This window comes from Lactuca virosa, chromosome 1, assembly GCF_052849685.1.
Source record: "Lactuca virosa cultivar CGN04683 chromosome 1, Lactuca_virosa_CGN04683_v6, whole genome shotgun sequence".
Lineage (NCBI taxonomy): Eukaryota > Viridiplantae > Streptophyta > Magnoliopsida > Asterales > Asteraceae > Lactuca > Lactuca virosa.
This window is the reverse complement of record NC_136426.1, coordinates 328,897,768-328,918,012: the sequence shown is the minus strand read 5'-3', so window position 1 is coordinate 328,918,012 and position 20,245 is coordinate 328,897,768. Positions and strand designations below refer to the sequence as shown.

Sequence of the window (20,245 nt, the reverse complement as noted above, 5' to 3'; positions counted from 1 at the left end):
TCGTTCCTTCTGAGGGGTCTTGGTCGGGGAGGCATCTTGTTCTAGAAAACAATCAGGAAGAAGAGGATGGTAAGTCCTCGAGATATATAAAACAAAATATATCTCATCCTGATAATAAAAGTATACTACCGAGCGATAAGCACAGAAAGGTTACTGACGCAAGTAAGTTATCGCTTAAGGAAGAAGAGGTAGCAACACTTAGAGTGAATCTGTATACTGAGTTTGGCTCTAACGAAAATACTCCTATAGTATTTTATGTAGAATGATTTTGGTAAGTTTTTAGGCCTGCTGTAACACCACAGTCACTCCCAAGCACATGTTGGTCATGTCTCGACTGAATATAGTTGATCAGGCTATATTCACCCTAGACATGATTACATAACTGCCCAGGTTTAACCGCAGCGTTCCAGCATCCAAATACTTTTGTTCTGTTCTACTAGCGACATGAATTTTGTTGTGTATGCATGCTTGTATACTTTTATAAAAATACTTATATTTTTGAAAGTATACTTTTAGCGTAGAGCACTTAGGCCCCTTAGTGTTTATAGTTGTATACCACGTAAGGTTCGGTATACTAGTTCGCTATAAACAAGGGCTCTGATACCAATCTGTCACACCCCGAAACCGATGGCGGAAACGTTCCGGGGCGGAGGACGTCATGTGTAGCATCACAACCAATGAATAACAGCAATCATAGCAACACAACCATTACAGTGAATACTTAAATAAAAATGTTTACATCAGTTTGAAACTTTGTCTGAAACTTAGTTTGAATTACATCCAATAGCTTTGTATAGTATAAACATAAAACTCTTATTGCTCCAGTTCCTCGAAAATCCAGCAAGTACCTGTCTACTGATTTCCTGAGAATACAAGCAGTTTGAAAGAGTATCAGCATAAAGCTGGTGAGTTCATAAGCGGTGGTTTGTAGTGAAAATCGTTGATGAGTTCTTAAAATGTTTGTATAGTTCCAAGAAAATCCGATATTTTCTTTAGTGAGGATGTAGTGTTTTCAATTCTGTATAAAACCATGAATGCTTGTCACTGAAAACTGTAGTCATATGCAAAATTATTACTTCATGTGACTAGCTAATGCTAATCATGATGTAATTGCATTTCGTGCGTGAAACCATTGTATGTTCGTTTCCGTTTGAAAACCCTGAAAGTTCTCCAGTTGTAGTGTGTATTAGTTCTATTTAGTGTAAATAAAACTGTTGAAGAGTGTCAAGTTGTAAACTAAAGGTGATTTATACATATTGTGAGTTGTATAACCATGCTTGATATGACTAGAGACCTTTCCAACGTTCTTCAGGCGTCGAGTTAAATGACATTTGTCACCCTGGGCATGCCTGCCCAACTGTAGCTAGCAGTTCGGGTGTGGGATTGTCAGTCCCGAATAGATCTAATCACAAATCTCACGCTCTCCCTCCGGGAGACTCTGGTTATACTATGATAGGATTTATCCCTGTACAACTAAGGGTACAGTAGTGAAGTAGCGCCTCACAGTATCGTACAATCTAGTTTACATGTAGTGTAGTAGTGTTCTACCATAGTGAAAATCCGTATGTATACCGTATGTAGTGATAATTACAGTGATGAATACCATGATAAAGTAGTGATGTAAACTGTAAAACTGTTTCTGTCTTAGCGCATATGTTTAGTAGTGAAAGTTCATGTACTTGTTATGTTTAGAAAAATCTCAAACTATACCGATTATATTTTGCATGTATAGTGAATAGCGTGTCCGGAAAACTATGCAATTTTAGTGAAAACGTTCCTTATGCTCAACACAGTACAAAAGGATTAAAGTATGAGATTTGCATAAGTTTTGAAAACATTTATTTTTAGCTTGTATTCCCCCCCCTGAAAACATTAAAAATACGGAAAATATAGGGGTATGAACTCACAGTTGTTGCGTGAAAGCGTTGACTGAAATGAAGATCCTCGAGTTGTTGCACGTGACACTTAACGGAATCCTATTATCAAATAAATACATATATGTATCTAAATTAGCGATTTCGTTAGATAAAGTGTTAGAGGAACACTTGTATTCGGTTGTGGAATGTTACCGGGACTTGATCGAATCGATGAAAGTGGGTTTTCAGCCAAAAGCACCACTTAAAAGGTGTTTACGGCCGTGAACAAGGGTTTACGGTCGACAGACAGTTTACGGCCGTGAACAGGGTTTACGGCCGTGAACTGGGGTTTACGGTTTCTGAAGGCTCAGTGAGTTTACGGCCGTGAACTCAAGAACAGGGTTTACGGTTTCTGAAGATGGACCGTAAACTCAAGAACAACGATGTTTATTTCGAAGAGATAAGTGCTCCAGACATTCCGAAGTGACTCCAAACGGTGTTTCTCGATGTTTCCCGAAGTTTGAAGGTGTTTTTAGGTGTTTACGGTCAAGGTTCTTAGAGAGAGAAGGAGAGAGTTTTCGGCCAGAAGTGTTCAAATGAAGGTGGAGGTCTCGTATTTATAGGGGTTTTGTGGCCGGTGGTGGGGTCCACTCTTTACTGGCCGTAGACGGGTTTACGGCCGTAAACGGGTTTACGGTCGTAACCCTACTTAGGCCGGAATTGTTTGGTTTTCGAGATATTCGAGTTTCCGCGCGACTTTTGGTTCCAACTCGTAAATAATTTAATTTTATATAACTAGATTATTTTCTAAACCAAGAAGTTTGACGGAAAAGTTAACGAATTCGAAATTTTATTAACGGAAATCGCGTAACGGAAACGGACAAAATTTCGGGTTGTCACATCATCCCCCCGTTAGAGGGAATTTCGTCCCGAAATTCGAACATAGAATACAAATCATGGATCAGAAAAGAGATGTGGATACTTATGTTTCATTTGATCTTCGCGCTCCCAAGTGTATTCAGGTCCCCGCTTGGCATTCCAGCGAACCTTTACAATCGGGATGCGACTTTGTTTCGTTCGTTTGATCTCTTTGTCCATGATTTCGACTGGTTCTTCCATGAAGTTGAGGTTCTCGTTGATTTCGATCTCGACGAGAGGAATCACAAGTGTCTCATCAGACAGACACTTCTTTAGGTTCGATACGTGGAAGACGGGATGGATGTTGCTGAGCTCCCGTGGTAACTGAAGTTTGTATGCTACGGGACCGATCCTAGCAAGGATTTCAAACGGTCCAATGTACCTTGGGTTTAGCTTTCCACGCTTCCCAAAGCGTATCATGCCTTTCCAGGGTGAGACCTTCAGAAGGACGCGGTCACCAACCTGGAACTCCAAGGGTTTTTGTCTCTTATCGGCGTAGCTCTTTTGTCTATCTCGTGAGGCTTTCAGTCGTTCCCGGATTTGTATAATCTTCTCAGTTGTCTCTCAGATGATCTCATGACCAGTGAGAGTACTGTCGGGGACTTGACCCCTGGCTAGCTGCGTGTCACCCACCTCAGCCCAGCACAGAGGGGATCTGCACTTACGGCCATAGAGGGCTTCAAACGGCGCATCCTTGATGCTGGACCGTAAACTCAAGAACAACGGTGCTGATTTCGAAGAGATAAGTGCTCCAGATGTTCCGAAGTGACTCCAAACGGCATTTCTCGATGTTTCCCGAAGTTTGAAGGTGCTTTTAGGTGTTTACGGTCAAGGTTCTTAGAGAGAGAAGGAGAGAGTTTTCGGCCAGAAGTGTTCAAATGAAGGTGGAGGTCTCGTATTTATAGGGGTTTTGTGGTCGGTGGTGGGGTCCACTCTTTACTGGCCGTAAACGGGTTTACGGCCGTAAACTTGTTTACGGTCGTAACCCTACTTAGGCCGGAATTGTTTGGTTTTCGAGATATTCGGGTTTCCGCGCGACTTTTGGTTCCAACTCGTAAATAATTTAATTTTATATAACTAGATTATTTTCTAAACCAAGAATTTTGACGGAAAAGTTAATGAATTCGAAATTTTATTAACGGAAATCGCGTAACGGAAACGGACAAAACTTCGGGTTGTCACATATTTGCATTCTCAAAGTCGTTAGTGGAGTGTGTGTGGTTAACCGGCACACTAACAAGGACATTTGAGAAATGGCAAAGTTCTAAACAGTTGAGACTATGATTACGGCATTTCTTTTCATAGTTCTGGAAATTGTTTAGGCACACATGTGAGCTATCTAAGGAAAGGTGTATGATTTTGATAAAGTTTTATCAAAGCATCTTGTATCATAAATCTGAACTTTGGTAAGAAACTCAATAAAGTATTGATTTCTAGAAGTCTAGCTCATTTCTGAGTACATGTCAAAGCTAGTGGGAGCATAAGTGTTATGCTAATAATCATCATGCAAGTGGGAGTATGATAATTATAATAAGTGTTGCAAGTTAGCAATGTTAATTATAGAAAAAAAAGTTTCAATTGGGAAAAGTTGTTTTGCTATAATTAAGGGAGAGGAAATTATACTTCATTTCAAATCTAAAAGCTTAGATCGTGAGATTTTAATCAAATTTAGTCAAGTATATATATGAATGTTATGTTGGAATGGTTCAACATAAGGAAATTCTATATATGGGAACATTATTTGCGTTCTAAAATTTGATTATGATTACGGCATCCCTTTTCATAATCTGAATTATGAGAACATGGCAAATAGAAATAGAAATATTATAGCAAAAGACTGGTCTAGTATCATATCTTTATGTGAGACATCATGAATCGTATCCCATATGCTTCGGATATAGGATCGATTGCATGTGCTATAATATTCATCATTTCTAAATTTTCCAAATGCTCAGGGCATTAAGAGGGGAAAAGTCTAGAATTGGATATGACTAAAATGATTAAGCAATTGTCGAAGATAGTCTAAGGTTTACCAAAGATTGGTTGCTCATGGACAGTTGGAAGTATATTGTTAATTTTGTAAGGACCATATTGACATATTCTGAAATGAGGCAACTCTTGTTCAGAAGTGATAGTCAAAATGGGAATATGGAAATGTTTTCCATATGTGGAAGTTATTCAATCTGTGTAAGATTAGAAAACTTAATGCAAGAAGGATGTTCAAAGCAATGTACTTTGAATATGAGACTTCGTTTCCATAGAGTTGATCTCCATTGGAATACTCTGTAATGTCTGTTGACAAGTCTTTGTGACTTTGTGCATAGTCATTACGAGAGGATCAATGCATATAAGTTTAAAAATCTAACAAATTTCGGTAAATAGTAGGAATTTGGAATTCTTACATTTACGATAAGGATCTGGGATTGTGAAATGAGAATCATTGTAATTATGTTCAATCGATCTATTCCACAAAGTAAAGATCATAGACAAACATAGTGTGCATACTTGGTGTATGACATAACTATTGTTTAGAAAACATAGTGTACATGCTTGGAGCATGGGACGACTAGTGTTTTAATTCAAGTATAAAGTTGATAAATTCGAAACAGTATACAATGAATAATGAGTAATCAATATGGTGTTTAAATAAAAGGTGTTTTATTTACTCTCAAAGTGTTGGGGCCATATAGGATTAGTATCTTGTGTTTCACTTTGCATGTTTTGACTTCCCGAATAATTAAGTTATTCAAACCATCCACAATCGATAATACGTTGGAAGTAGGTATTAAGGCAAGACTGTCATGAAGTTGGCTTGTAGATGTCTAAGGTGTTGGACATAGCAAAAGTTGCTACAACATTCATGAGTGCTCATAAGTTCTGAGTATTGGATTAAACCCACGCTCATTTGAATCACTTCATGGATTTTATCACGAGTGATCATGAGATGATAATATCTTATATTCTTCAAACCTAGAGATATGAGTTGTTGACTATGAGTTGGTTATACATTGATTGCACGAAAACGCATTGGTAAATCGATGTTATAAAACGTGCCTTTGTGCATGATTCAATAAGTAGTTAGTACAAGCATATGAGTCAAACTTTATCCATTCATTTTACCCTTATAGGGATAAAAGCGATATATGTGGGCCCCTCGATGATTTAGTGATGACACCCTAAGTGCTTGGCCAAGCCTAGACTGTTTTGATTTGTTCAATTAGTCGGTCGTCATAAATCAAAAATCGGGAAACAACAAATGGACAGAGAGAATGATTATAATCCATATCTCAGTCCATATGATATCTTGAATGGAGGAATATATGATTATTTATCTAATGGACGCGTCATTGATTTGTTCAGAGTTTGGCAGCAGCTTTTAAGAGCTACGAATGCTGGTCAGGTTGGAGTTGTACTTGCAATAATAGTTATTAGACTTATCCAAGTGGGAGACTGTTGGATTAGTGTCTAAGTCCATAACTATAATTGGTATATACTTGACCCGACCCGGCATGGTCCATTTGGGTTGTATGGCATCGGAACATTTGGGTAGACCATTTGTGAGAAGAGGATACTTGTGACATATTAATATATTATAAGTTCTAATATATTAATATGAAATCATATTATTTAATTAGTAGTGATCAAGAATTAATTTGGAATTAATTTGGTGATCAAAAGAGACTAATTAAATATATGGGGATTGATTGTGTAAATCATTCATTCTTATATATGTGGGCTTATGATCTATGATTCCTTATGTTGGGTTTAACCCATGTGGTGACCCATGGATACTCTATGGAGGTTAAAACGCATGGAGCATATGGAATGGGTAAAGTCATGAGTTACATGGTGTAACCCTAATAGCCACACTATATAAAGACCCCATTGGTTGGTGAAATCGGCACTAGTGCATATATAAGAGGGCAAGCCGATTTCTAGAGTCCATGTCTTCTCATGGTTATTCCAAATGTTGGTGATGTTGTGTGAACCATTTGAGGTGTCACACTTGGGACACTAGGCTCTTGAGCTCCATGGAATCAAGCTACATCAAAAAGGTATGTATTATATCTAGTTTCGTTATACTAGTACTTATGATTGTATGCTAGTTAGGGTAATACCTTGGAAACATCAAGTTTGCATGTATAATAGAGAAAAGATAGATCCAAGGTATTTAGGGTTGCATGTACCCCATAGGAGTGTTAGAATGCTCAAAACCCAACAATCAGAACATCTCACGTTTTACTCAAAAGATAGTATTTATTCTCTTTACATCACTTTCACCTTTTCTTCAAGTCAAAGTTGTTTCATAACATTCTTCTTGTTCTTCAAAATATCTTTGCATTGATTATACTTTAAATATTCTCTTCTTTTATTACTTGAACACTTTGTTGAATATTTCATTCAATTCTTGATTGGTATTACCAGATTCGACTGGAACCATCAATTAAGAGCAGACATTGATCTTAAAGATTAACTCAAGGTTTGAGTTTTCAAACCTTGTCCTTGCGCATTGATTCTTGTACTCATAATTGGTATCAGAGCTTGAGTGGTTGTCCTTTGAATCCATAAGAACAAATTATAGTTGATTTGAAATTACATTGGTATTTCAATCATTTTTGTGTTCAGGATAAAAGTTCTTCTATATACCACTTCTGCTCTAATATCTTAACTTCAATGGCTTCTCCTTATTCTCAACAAATATATTCAATGCAAATAGAAAATAGTGTGGGTTGGCCCTCTCGTGCCCCATTGCTAGTTGTTGAAGAGTGTGATCACTGGAAAGTTAGAATGGAAAGGTTCTTACTTGGTAAGGAAAAATGTGAAGAAATATGGAGATCTGTGAAAGAAGGTCCACATGTTCCAGTCAGACAAACTGTGAGAGATGTTGCTGCAACTCTCATGATTCAAGAAGAACAGCGTCCAATACCTCTCACTGCTGATGACATCGAGAAATTGCATGCAGATCAAGTGGCATTTTCCGAAATGGTGTTCGGTGTTCCTCCTTCTCTCTTTGAGCACATTAAGTTGTGCAAATCTGCTAAAGATATTTGGGACACTCTCCAATACCTGTTCGAGGGATCAAAAAACATGAAGGATAAGCACTTGACTTCGGTTGTCAACGAGTTCAATACCTTCACCACTACTCCCGGTGAATCAATTGCCTCAGCCTCTAACAGGTACCGAATCATTGTCAACAACATGACAACTCATGGGATTTTCCGAACTCCACTAGAATACAATCTAAAATTCATCAATAGTCTTGGTAAAGGATGGGGAAATGTGAAATTGTGTATTCAGAGTAATGGATCTCTGAAGAATCTGAAGCGCTACCAGCTGTTTTACGAACTTCAAGGTAATGAATCAAATGTTGCACAAACCTTAAGAGAGCTCTCAGGAGGTCCTCTAGCTCTTGTTAGCTCTATTGATCCACAAATCTTGAACCCTTCTGTTTCGGACCCCTTCAAAGTTGTTACATCACCCATTCCATATGTTCAACCATCTCCACAAACTTTACCTGCTCTTGCTAATTCCAACTATCAGTTTGATGGAGACCTCGATCTTGAAGCAATGGACTCCGAACTTCGCTTTCAACAAGAGTTTTCTTTACTTTCAATGAAATAAAAGCGACCATGGAACCCCACTCACAAACCATATCACAATCGTTTCTAAGCTCCTCATCAAAGTAATCCTCAACCATTTCCTAAATCCTCCGAGAATCCACCTGCATACAAGCCAAACATCCGAACACAAAATCACCCCTCAGAATCCCACGAGATTCCAAAATCAGATAAACTGAAGGTAGTGTTTCACAAGTATGGTCATGGAAACCACTTTGCCAAAGACTGCTTGGCTGAAGCCATACAGAAACCAAAGTTCAAGGACTCTACATACTATGCCTGCTGAGCCCAAGAAACGGCTGCAAGTGAAAAATTGTTTGTCATCACTGTGTCAAGAGATGTGGAAGGGTATTGGTCATTTGGTGATGAATATGATAAGAGTTCTGGGAGAAACATGTGTCTTATGGCTAGACAAACTATCGATTGTGATGAAGACTATTGGTCATCTGGATCAGAAGGAGATGATGAAGATGCTGAACCAAATTTCTGCTACATGGCGACCAACGATCCACCAGGTCGAAGCATCGTTCAACAGGTAAAATCTATGATTACTGATAATAATTTTAAATTATCTCTTTGTGAACCATATCTAACCCAGATCCAATCAGATATGAACATCATCTATACAGCCTATGAGTCTGCCATAGAAGCCAGTGAGAAGATGGAAAGTGAATTGAGTTGTCTTAAATTACGTTTCGAGGATAGGAAGCTTAAGATTAAGTCGTTAGAACGAGAACTTGTAATGTCACAAGATGAATGTATCATTCTTAAAGACAAATGTGAAATCACTTATTCTGAAAGGAATGTTTTAATTTCCGATAACAAACGTCTGAATGCCAAAATTGATGCTTTACATCATTCCATATATATTCTTTAAGCAAATGAAAGGATGACTCACAATTTTCGTCATCCTTGGTCCAAAGCGCTTGGTCTCAGAAGAGAGTTTCCGAAACCTATTGCCCGTCCCTTGAAGGAGTTACATAATCTAACTTTTATGGGAGGCATTCCGAATCATAAACATTCTGAAACCCCTGTCTCACCTGTGTCACCCCTTCCTGAGACCTCAGACAAATTTCTTCTCTGATTCCTGAGTTTCAACCAATAGTTGTCAAGTGTCCTGATTCCACGCCTCTTCCGCCTCTGATACACCTGGACGTGAATCAAACCTCGAACTCATTCCTTAGCATCACCCATTTTTGAAGTTCAAATTCCGAACCTCGGTCCTCCTAACAATTATGTTGTTGAGGAATTCATTCCAGAGACAAATGGAACTGGCTTTGAAGTATCAGATTTCGTTTGGGCATCCTTAGATACTGAAGTTGAAATAGAAATATTAAGTGATAATTCATATGTCTAATGTGTTTCGGACTCTCAAGTAATTTCAAAAACCACCTTAGTGCCAATCAAACCCAAGTTTAAGAACCCATCTGCTGGCCAAACTTCCAAATCATCATCTGACTCGAGGAAGAAACCTTCATTAAATAGAAAAGATGTCGTCGATCCTAAGATAGAAGCCAAAAATTCACTCAAAAAGGAAATTAGGTCAAGATATGACTCCAGGTTCATTGAGAATTCCAAAAATAAAGTATCTCTGACTGTCAGCCCGACTACTAGGAACCATAACACATTTGTTCTTGTTAAGATTCTTAAAAGGCCATCCATTCCTCCTAGTTCGGTTGTTCAAAACAAGGTTGTTAGTTCTTTTCCGATAAAGACTACTGTTGATACTTGTCCTACAAAAAATAACTCTCCTCGGACTATTTCCTATGTTTTTATTGCTAAATTTGATGGTATGATTTTTAAACCTCGGCAGCTTTCAAAACCAAATGTACCATCAAAAGTAGTAAACAAAGAACGATTTGCTAAAAACACTGTCACTCAAAATTTTTCAAATAATTCAAATTTTTTTTTGAGTGGAGAGCTAAAAGCATTAAAAAAGAAAATGCAACTTCAATTGACACCGTAATTCCCACTACTTCCAAAACAGTCGGTCCGAGAAAAGTTGTTGCTAAACAATCAATTGTTGAATATGATTTATGGATCAATGAAAAGACTATGGAATTTTGCTTCTTTCCTAAGGCATCTCGGAATCAACCCTCCGAGACATCGGTTGCTCAAAAGTCATAATCCAAGTCCAAAGTCCGTGCCAAAGTCCCAAAACCTAACTTAGAGCCTAAAAACTCCAAACTTCACTAATTTTGTAGGCACTCTATGCTTCGAAACAAGATACAATATGGTATATTGATAGTGCTTGTTCCAATCACATGACAGGGCAGAAAGACTTTCTGCGTGAAGCACAATTTGATTAGTGTAGCTCAACTTACTGACTCTAACCGAAGAGTTGAGTTATGCAAAAAGCACAACTATGTCATGACAGAAGATCGGAAAGAATGTCTCATTAAATCAAATCACAATAAGAATATGTATCTTCTAGACATTAACATGATCATCGCCAAACCTCAACTCTGTCTTCTCTCAAAAGTCGTTCCTGACATCAGTTGGTTATGACACAGGAGGCTTGCTCATCTAAACTTTCGATATATAAATGATCTTGTTTCTGATGAAATGGTCAGAGGTCTGCCTCTCCTCAAGTTTGAAAATGATCATCTCTATGATGCATGTGAATGTGGGAAGAAATCGAAGAAAGGTCATCCTGTCATCATCGAAAAATCAATCTTGGAACCATTGGAACCGATTCATATAGACCTATGTGTAACCTCCACTATAGAAAGTCTACATCACAAGAAATACATTCTTGTGATTGTGGATGATTTTACAAGGTTCACCTGGGTTTTCTTCCTCAGGATCAAGTCAGAAACCGCCTCAGAACTTATAATTTCATCAAAGGAATTGAAGTTCTAGTGAAACTGCGTGTTCGAAGAATCTGAAGTGATAATGGCTCAGAATTCACCAACGTCGCCATTGAAAAATTCCTCTCTGAAAAAGGTATTGACCATAATTTCTCAGATCCCTACACTCCTCAACAAAATGGTGTGGTTGAACGAAGAAACAGAACCCTCGTTGAAGCTACTCGATTGATGCTCAACTTTGAAAATCTTCCACTTTATCTTTGGGCTGAAGCTGTGTCCACTGCCTGCTTCACTCAAAATCGAAGCATCATCAATCGTCGACTCAACACGACACCATATGAAGCCACGAATGGTCGTAAGTCGAGTATCTCTTTTCTACATGTCTTTGGTTGTTGGTGCTTTATCAAAAACAATCGTGATCGGCTCACGAAATTTCAGTTGAAAGTCGATAAAGCAATCTTTCTTGGGTACTCTGCAAAATCAAAAGCATACCGAGTTCTGAATCATAGGACTCGTGTTCTTGAAGAAAGCTTTGATGTTACCTTCGATGACAACTATGTTCGGAATTCTGGACCAATCCATGTCACAACCCACATCATGGAGTCCGATGCTCCATCGCCAGGATGTCCGAATCCTCAAATTATTCATGAAGTCAATTTTGAAACCCTGTTCGGACCATCTGAAACAGCTCTTGATTCGGAATCTCGATCAAGACAATTCTCTTCAATTGTAGCTCCAATATCAATAAATGTTTCTCGTCCATCTCCCACATTTCCTCCATTTGATTCCGAACTGATTCAACCTTCTCAGGTTGAGGGGGAGAATGGTCTTCCCTCTCTTGAATCAAATGTCAAAGGATTTCAAGATGCAACGGATCAATTTGCTAAATTCGATCCTATTCCGGACAACAACGACGGTGATATTGCCATATTTCTACACATTTGCAGGCAATATTTGAATACATTTTGACTAATAATTTGGTTATTTGCATAGATAAATGATACTTATAAGAGTAAACTGTATTTGGCAGCCAAAAGAAGTCATTTTGAAGAATAAGGACTGAAAGTGACAAGAACCGGAACTTTGGAGGTTAAGAGCTTAAGAGATGAAAAATTCAGCAAAAAGGCGTACTCATGACGTGAGAAGTGAAGTTTCACGACGTGAGCGTGGCGATTCTAGAAGATAAACATCCAGAAGCAAAAGAATTTGTGTTGGATATGGATACCTTCGAACTCACGACGTGAGCTTCCTTGCTCACGACGTGAGGAGGGAAAAATCAGAAACTATAAATATCTTTGATCCTCACGATTTTAAAGAGGTTGACTGACTAGAGGAGAGTTTCAAAATTCGTTTTTCAGAGGTTTAGAAGGTTAGAAACTTGGTAATAGCACCAAGGAAGAAGGAGAAGATCATAATTTACTTTCTAGTTTGGTACTCTACTATGCTTTCAATTATGAATTGTTTTAGTTTGATTGTTAGTATGAGTAGCTAAATCTAGTTGCTTCTGTTAGCTAGATGAAGCTAGAACTCATGGTTTGTTTATATTAATTGAGACTTTTCTAGTTGGTTAATGTCTTGTGTTTGATTGTTTATACCCAACATGCTTAACTTGATACTAGATTGCTTAAACTCATATTCTGTGTAGCTTAGTGACCAATAATCTGCATGAATTTGATTACCTAGTAATTTAGTGAACAGTAGATTATTAGAGCTAAGATTGAAACAATCTTAGATAAGTAATTGAAGTATTGAATATGGTTGTGCTGGAGAACTCATATTATGAACATAACTGTGTTTGTTAACTCAATCTTACATAGCTCCAATTTTATTCAATAGTTAATTCTGCGTTCAATTATGCGTGACTATGCATAGATCTACATAAATTAATTCAACATTAGTTAATTTGGAATTGAATTGCTAACAATACATTAATTGGTAACCAACGAGCATTGTCATAATTAATAGTTAAACCATTGAGGGAAAGTGGATTCAAACTAACAGGAGTGTTCTTATTACTTGATTGAATTGTGTTTGAGAATTGAAGTTTGTCTAAACTTGCAAAATTAGATAAAAACCATTACTTTGCTAGAATTTTAGGTTAATTTAATAGTAAGTATGTTAACTAATTAATATCATTCCCTGTGTTCGATACCCAACTTACCCAAAGCTATACTAAAATCTGACAAGGTACACTGCCTATAGGTTAATAGTTAGCAGAAGTTTGTTAGGTTATAAATTTAAAACTAGTAGGTACTTTTGTGCACATCAAAGTTTTTGGCGCCGTTGCAGGGGAACGGCTTATTTGATTGTTGATTCATTTGCTTTAGGTTAATCAATCCTTTTTGTGGGGTAAAACCTGCAAAAAGTTAATTTTTCAGCTTAGTTTTTGCTTCAGTACTAAACTCACGACGTAAGCTTTAAGCTCACGACGTGAGTTCAATGGTTTTTCGTTTTTCTTTGTTTTTCTTTTCTGTTTAGATTTTCTGCGACAACACGGGGTTGTGATCTTTACCACGTCGTGGTGGCCAGTCAGTAGGCAATTTTTAGTTAGTTTTTGTTCAAATTTACGTTTTTATTGTAGTTCATGACCTGAGGATCCAACACATCATTGGTACCACCGCTTGAAGATCCTGAGTCAACCGTTCACAAAAAGACGAACAAGGACGAAGGAGTAAACCAAACAACAAAGAAGTCGCCCTTTAAAGATCTAAGATCAGTTTTTGGAAGGAAAAAATGGAAGAACATGGGAGAGTCAAGTACATCTTCGAAGAACAAAAGCAAGGTTGAAGGCTTTGATCTAATACCTAGTCCACAAGAATCCGAATACGAATCTGAACCCGAGTTTGAACTAGAAAAGAGTGAACCCGAAGACGAGCCAGAAAACAAAATGGAAAACATTGCGGATATCTCCATGGGAGCATACAAGAAGCGAATCAGACACGATGTTGGTCCTGGTTTAGTACAACCTGCAATTCCAGCATCAACAACATTCGAGTTAAAAGGACACATTCTTACTGCGCTGAAGGATGTACCTATTTCTGGAAAGGATCATGAGGATGCTTACAAGCATTTAGATGAGGTCAATGACATTGCAGACTATTTCAATGTCCTAATGTTCCTAGAGAGACAATCTTGTTAAGGATGCTTCCCTTCACTTTTATAGGAGCTGCGAAGAATTGGTTGAAGGCACTTCCACCCGGTGCAATTACTACTTGGGCACAGATGCGTGAGAAATTCCTAGAACAATTATGCCCACCATCAAAGATATCTAAACTCAAGAAGGCAATAGTCAACTTTGAGCAACAACGGGGTGAGTCGCTTTATGAGGCATGGGAGCGATATAAACGGTTACTAAGAAACTGCCCTCAAAATGACCTTAACATACAACAAGAAGTGTCTATATTCTATGACGGGGTGAATGTCATGACGAGGCAACTCTTTGATTCCCAAGGACCGCTTACTAAGAAAAATCTGGGTGAAATCAAGGAGTTAATTGAAGAATTCTCCAAGCATTCTCGTGAATACCATGATCCAAGACATGATGGAACAAGGGGAATTGGTAGTGGAACATCATAAGACATGGCTGTTGTGCTAGCAATGTTGAATACTATGGACCGGAGGATGAAAAAGATGGACCAGTCAATTCATGCCATTAGAGTTGGATGTGAAAGATGAAATGGTCCACACTTGCCTAAAGACCGCTACTTAGATGATAATGGGAACCAAAAGGCTCAAGTTTGCTACTCGAGTGGAGAAAAATATGACGAGGACTGGAGAAAACCAAAGAATGAGTGGTTTCCATATGAAGAATACAAGAAGCAGAAAGAAGAAAAATATAAGCAGACTGGCCGAGGCTTGTACCAAAAAGAGCAACCACCAGCTGAAAAGAAAGTTGAATTAGAGACCATGCTAGCTCGTTTTATGGAGGCTTCAGAAAAGAGACATGATGAGACAGATACAGCTATAAAAGATCAAAGAATTATGATGAAGGATCAACAAGCCATGATGAAAGATCAACAAGCTATGATGATTGACCAGCATGCACTATTAAGAAATCATCAATCATCGATCCAAAATCTCGAAGCCCAACTTGGTCAACTAACAACTTTGGTGAATGAAAGATTATCTCCACAATTTCCCGACAAGAAGACTCAATCACATGTCATGGTGATTGAAACTGAAGAAGATGCTATTTCTGAGTTTTTAGAAGCTTTAGAAGTGGAGCCGCAGCAGTCCGGACCGAGGGTGAAAAAGTCAAAACTCAAAGAGAAATTTTTTGGTGAAACATCGAGCTCACGACGTGGGGTGGGTCTGAACAGAAAAATCCAGCCAATGTTAAAACTTATCGTCCTCATTTACCATTTCCATCCCGAGCTAATGTACATCCACTGGAGCAGGAACACTTGAAGTTCATGAAGCAAGTAAAGGGTATTCCGATCAATACTCCTTTCATTGAATCATTGGCTAAAGTTCCTGAATATGCCAAGTTTTTACAAGATTTAATCGATACACGTCAATAACTAGAAGATAATTCCAAGGTGATTCTTAGTGAGCAAAGTTCCAGAGTAATTATGGGAGAGTTACCAAAGAAAATGGGAGATCCTGGATGCTTCAGTTTTCCATGTGAGTTTGGGAACAATTCGAAGACTTATGTTTTAGCTGATTCTAGAGCTAGCATAAATCTAATGCCTTTCTCGTGTTATCAAAAGCTAAACCTTACAGATTTGAAGGCTACAAGAATGATAATTCACATGGAAAACCATTCAGTGACATATCGTAGAGGCGTTGTGGAAGATATTTTGGTGAAAATTGTGAAATTCGTTTTTCCAATTGACTTTGTCGTGATGGACATGAAAGAAGATAACAATGTCCCGATTATTCTTGGTCGCCCTTTTTTAAATACTGCTCGAGCATTGGTTGACATTTGCGAGTCCAAGCGTACTTTGAGAGTTGGAGATGACGAAGCTACTTTTGGAGTAGAAGATGGTATTCAAGGGAATGATGTTCAAGGTGAAGTCTTCAACAGTGATGAAGAAGATGAGCTTGAAGAATTGGAGAAACTAATGGAAGAAGAAATTAAGACGATTCAACAAGTTAAACACTCCAAACCAAGAGCATCTGTTCCACTTGTTTTCGAAGTGATTTCTTATAAAAATCCAACTTCTTGGGTGAGTGGGGAAAGTGAAGACGTATCAAGTGATGAACACGAGGTCACATCCGAGGAAAAGATGCTAACTTTGGATGAAAATATGGTTTCCGTAGAGCTAAAGAATGAGGAAAAAGTGGAAAATAGACTTCAGGAGAATAAAGGGGTTAAAAGGAAGCTCGAAGAAAGTAATGTGAAAGCTAAAAAAGAAAACTCTATGAAGGCATATATTCGACGAGTTCAAGCGTACAAAAGAAGGTGGAAAGAGCAAAAGATACAGTTGGTGATCGACACTCCGAAAGATTCAACGTGAGGCGGCACGGAGTCCGACTCATGACTTCACAAAAAGAAGCACTTCTCGGAAGGCAACCCGAGTCTGGTTTGAATTTCGTTTCATTTTTGCATTTAGTTTAGTTTTTTCATTTTTTGTTGGTTATTAGGATAATTAATCATCTAATCATCTTAATTCTTTTAGATATGGTAAAAATCAAGTGTGCGGTCCTTAAAAATTAAGTGGTAAAATATAATTAAAGTTTATATAGTAAACAGACATTTTTTTATGAAAAACATCGACACCACCTCGTGGCCGAAAAGCCTACCTCGTGATATTTTCAATTGGCCTGATTTATTCAGCCCATACATGATTCATGACGTGAGCCCTAAAGCTCACGACGTGAACTTTAATCTTCACGGGACCACAGATTTAAGTAATCAGAAAATCATTTGACTACCACTTTTCAATTCCCACGAAGTGAACTCGACTACTTGGTCCCCCACATTTGATTTCGGCAATATCATCCACATTCTACTCTCCTGCTTACGTAGTTTCCGACTTAAGGTAAAAATTCCTATTTAAATGCTTTAGTTTGACCGATTTGTTTGATTTAGGGGCTAGGGTTTGTGTTAATAGGTTCAACATTTGCAATTACCCTTGTATATGTTCGAATTTCATCTTGCATGTCCCTAATATATGCTTAAAATTGGTGCTTTACAAAACCCTATGCGATATCTACACTTAATTTTTTTGGAAATTGGTTCGATTTTGGGGTTAAAGCCGACTGCCTTCGCATTAAACTCACGTCGTGAGGCTGCTACTCACGGCGTGAATACTGGACCTTCAAACAAATTTACATTTTTGGTTAATATTTAATGGCTGCTATGTTGTTGGTTTTGTTCCTCTATTATTTTCTTGTAGGCATATGGGTCCTCGAAGGGATGTTAATGAGGCTCAAAGTTTGACAAGTATTGGGGTGAGTGCCACCTTGTAATGGCAATAGCTTCTGTGCTAGATCCACGATTCAAGATGAAGTTGGTTGAATTTTGCATTCCAACACTTTATCAAAATTCAGACGAGAACATTAAAGAAGTGAAGAATGCACTTTATGAAATGTATTTAGAGTATTTAGAGATGCATGATACATTAGTTAGGGAATCTGCAACACATGGAAGCGAACATGAAAGAAATGTTTTAGGGTTGAATGAAGGTACATCACTTGGATCTGGATGGGAGGCGTTTGGAGAGTTCATAAAGACTGTAGATTTGGAGAGACCAGAAAAGTCAGAGGTTGATATGTATTTAGAAGAAGGTGTTTATAGGTAGAAAGGGCAAAGAGGAATGGAATCATTTAATGCTTTAGAGTGGTGGAATGTGCACAAGTTAAAGTACCATGTTTTCTCATTGATGGCTAGAGATGTAAATCTAATGCCTTTCTCGTGTTATCAAAAGCTAAACCTTACAGATTTGAAGGCTACAAGAATGACAATTCACATGGAAAACCGTTCAGTGACATATCGTAGAGGCGTTGTGGAAGACATTTTGGTGAAAATTGTGAAATTCATTTTTCCAATTGACTTTGTCGTGATGGACATGAAAGAAGATAACAATGTCCCGATTATTCTTGGTCGCCCTTTTTTAAATACTGCTCGAGCATTGGTTGACATTTGCGAGTCCAAGCGTACTTTGAGAGTTGGAGATGACGAAGCTACTTTTGGAGTAGAAGATGGTATTCAAGGGAATGATGTTCAAGGTGAAGTCTTCAACAGTGATGAAGAAGATGAGCTTGAAGAATTGGAGAAACTAATGGAAGAAGAAATTAAGACGATTCAACAAGTTAAACACTCCAAACCAAGAGCATCTGTTCCACTTGTTTTCGAAGTGATTTCTTATAAAAATCCAACTTCTTGGGTGAGTGGGGAAAGTGAAGACGTATCAAGTGATGAACACGAGGTTACATCCGAGGAAAAGATGCTAACTTTGGATGAAAATATGGTTTCCGTAGAGCTAAAGAATGAGGAAAAAGTGGAAAATAGACTTCAGGAGAATAAAGGGGTTAAAAGGAAGCTCGAAGAAAGTAATGTGAAAGCTAAAAAAGAAAACTCTATGAAGGCATATATTCGACGAGTTCAAGCGTACAAAAGAAGGTGGAAAGAGCAAAAGATACAGTTGGTGATCGACACTCCGAAAGATTCAACGTGAGGCGGCACGGAGTCCGACTCATGACTTCACAAAAAGAAGCACTTCTCGGAAGGCAACCCGAGTCTGGTTTGAATTTCGTTTCATTTTTGCATTTAGTTTAGTTTTTTCATTTTTTGTTGGTTATTAGGATAATTAATCATCTAATCATCTTAATTCTTTTAGATATGGTAAAAATCAAGTGTGCGGTCCTTAAAAATTAAGTGGTAAAATATAATTAAAGTTTATATAGTAAACAGACATTTTTTTATGAAAAACATCGACACCACCTCGTGGCCGAAAAGCCTACCTCGTGATATTTTCAATTGGCCTGATTTATTCAGCCCATACATGATTCATGACGTGAGCCCTAAAGCTCACGACGTGAACTTTAATCTTCACGGGACCACAGATTTAAGTAATCAGAAAATCATTTGACTACCACTTTTCAATTCCCACGAAGTGAACTCGACTACTTGGTCCCATACATTTGATTTCGGCAATATCATCCACATTCTACTCTCCTGCTTACGTAGTTTCCGACTTAAGGTAAAAATTCCTACTTAAATGCTTTAGTTTGACCGATTTGTTTGATTTAGGGGCTAGGGTTTGTGTTAATAGGTTCAACATTTGCAATTACCCTTGTATATGTTCGAATTTCATCTTGCATGTCCCTAATATATGCTTAAAATTGGTGCTTTACAAAACCCTATGCGATATCTACACTTAATTTTTTTGGAAATTGGTTCGATTTTGGGGTTAAAGCCGACTGCCTTCGCATTAAACTCACGTCGTGAGGCTGCTACTCACGGCATGAATACTGGACCTTCAAAAAAATTTACATTTTTGGTTAATATTTAATGGCTGCTATGTTGTTGGTTTTGTTCCTCTATTATTTTCTTGTAGGCATATGGGTCCTCGAAGGGATGTTAATGAGGCTCAAAGTTTGACAAGTATTGGGGTGAGTGCCACCTTGTAATGGCAATAGCTTCTGTGCTAGATCCACGATTCAAGATGAAGTTGGTTGAATTTTTCATTCCAACACTTTATCAAAATTCAGACGAGAACATTAAAGAAGTGAAGAATGCACTTTATGAAATGTATTTAGAGTATTTAGAGATGCATGATACATTAGTTAGGGAATCTGCAACACATGGAAGCGAACATGAAAGAAATGTTTTAGGGTTGAATGAAGGTACATCACTTGGATCTGGATGGGAGGCGTTTGGAGAGTTCATAAAGACTGTAGATTTGGAGAGACCAGAAAAGTCAAAGGTTGATATGTATTTAGAAGAAGGTGTTTATAGGTAGAAAGGGCAAAGAGGAATGGAATCATTTAATGCTTTAGAGTGGTGGAATGTGCACAAGTTAAAGTACCATGTTTTCTCATTGATGGCTAGAGATGTAAATCTAATGCCTTTCTCGTGTTATCAAAAGCTAAACCT

The 20,245-nt window shown here is 37.9% G+C and overlaps 1 non-coding gene across 1 annotated transcript; it reads right to left on the bottom strand.

Annotated features, from left to right (window-relative positions):
• Positions 1 to 14,472: 14,472 nt before the first annotated feature.
• LOC145151781 (small nucleolar RNA R71) lies at positions 14,473 to 14,579 on the bottom strand. The gene has a single exon (XR_013732336.1). It is a non-coding gene; the product is annotated as a small nucleolar RNA R71 (small nucleolar RNA).
• Between the last annotated feature and the right edge of the window lie 5,666 nt (positions 14,580 to 20,245).